Genomic DNA, 1,780 nt, shown 5'->3' with positions numbered 1-1,780 from the left:
GGACCTTGATTCAAAAGGAATGTATCAAACCTTTGAGTAAGATTTTTGACCTCAGCGGCAATTTCCATGGAAGAGTCTATTTGATTTATAGCTTTCTTTCCTCCCATATGTGCTAGGTGACTACCCCTAGAAGATGAAGATCTATGCATTGAGTTTTCACTCATTTTTTCGAAAAGTTGCCAAATTTCATCTTCATTTCTTTCAATGTAGCTTCCGCCACAAGAAGCATCAACAATGCCCTTATTGGCATCGGATAAACTTGAAAAGAAACATTGAACTAATTGCCACTTAGGAATGTCATGATGTGGACACTTCCGTAGCAAGTCATTCAAACGTTCCCATGCTTCATGAAGGGGTTCTCCTTCTTGTTGTTTAAATTCACGAATGGAAGTTCTCATGGCATCAGTTCGACTTGCGGGGTAATACTTTTTTAAGAACTCTTGTTGCAATTGTGCCCAAGAGGTGATTGTATTTGGCCGCAAGTTGTTGAACCAATATTTAGCTTTATCCCGAAGAGTGAAAGGGAAAAGCTTCATTTTTAGGACTTCTTCCGGAACATCCGTGATTTTCACGGTGGAACAAACTTCCAAGAACTCATCTAAATGTTTATAAGGCTCTTCATTGCTCAACCCATAGAAAAGGGGGCACATGTTAATGGTGGAAGCCTTAATCTCATAATGATGAGCACGAAAATTTGGCAATTGAATGCAAGTAGGTGCATTATATTGATTTGGAGTGTAACGATCCCTAAGGACCATTGGAGGATTGAGAGGATTGAGAGGAGGATATGGCATTTGACCTTGTTGATGATATGCCATTTGACCTTGTTGAGGGTATGCCATTTGAACATATTGTTGTTGTTGCTCACCAATTGGGGGAACAACATTTGGCCTTGGCATCCCTAGATTAGGTTGTTGCACCGCATGATTAACTGGTTGTGGCATTCCCAAGGGTGGATGCACACCTTGAGGATCCACAATATGAACTTGTGGTGGCTGGTGCACACCATTATGATCCACATGACCAAGATCTACAACGGGATCTTCAATTGGATCTTCCATTAAAGGTGATGGAAGATCAAAATTTAAAAGATTAAGATGACTATCCCTAGTACTACTTCTTAAACGCCGAAGAAAAATTTCGAGATTTTGATTTACAGGAGCAAGAGGACGATTAAGTGATCTACGACCATGCATGCACTAGAACAAGTCAACACACCAACATTTCAAAATTTCAACCTCCACATACGATGTTCCCAAACTCCTCAATAATATCAATGCACTTAAAACAAATAAATGCCTCCACACGGGCCGATGCCTTCTACAAGAAGGTATGCTTGGACTTAAAAATAAAACAATTCAATTTAAGCCTCCACTTGGGCTGTCCAAAGCATGCAAATTGGTATACAATTAAAGTACTAAAATTAAAGAGAACTTACAGATGGTCCTTAAGCAACTTCAAATTTTTTTTTTTAATTGCTTCTAAGTCCAGCGTTTGCTCCACTTTGCTTCAAGTACCTAATTGACAAATCAAATAAAAAAAAAATTAAAAATTAAAATGACTTAAAAGTAGACAATCAACAAAGAACTAATGTTTAATTCAATTCTTCAAAACCGTTAGATCCCCGGCAACGGCGCCAAAACTATGGTGCGACCGAGCGTGTGCACAAAATAATGCACAACACTTTAGGTTTAGAAATAATGTCAAGTGGACACCATATTTTAAAATTTATAAAACCACTAAACACTTATACTATGGAGTATGAAGTGAGCAGGGATCG

General features: G+C 38.4%; 1 non-coding gene across 1 annotated transcript; it reads left to right on the top strand.

The window, feature by feature from the left end:
- The first annotated feature begins 294 nt into the window (after positions 1-294).
- LOC132287345 (small nucleolar RNA R71) lies at positions 295-401 on the top strand. The gene has a single exon (XR_009473001.1). It is a non-coding gene; the product is annotated as a small nucleolar RNA R71 (small nucleolar RNA).
- The last annotated feature ends 1,379 nt before the right edge of the window (positions 402-1,780 follow it).

This window comes from Cornus florida, unplaced genomic scaffold (assembly GCF_030987335.1).
Source record: "Cornus florida cultivar Cherokee Brave unplaced genomic scaffold, ASM3098733v1 CherokeeBrave_3.0.0_Hap2_Chr11, whole genome shotgun sequence".
Classification (NCBI taxonomy): Eukaryota; Viridiplantae; Streptophyta; class Magnoliopsida; order Cornales; family Cornaceae; genus Cornus; species Cornus florida.
This window is presented reverse-complemented; position numbering and strand designations above follow the sequence as displayed.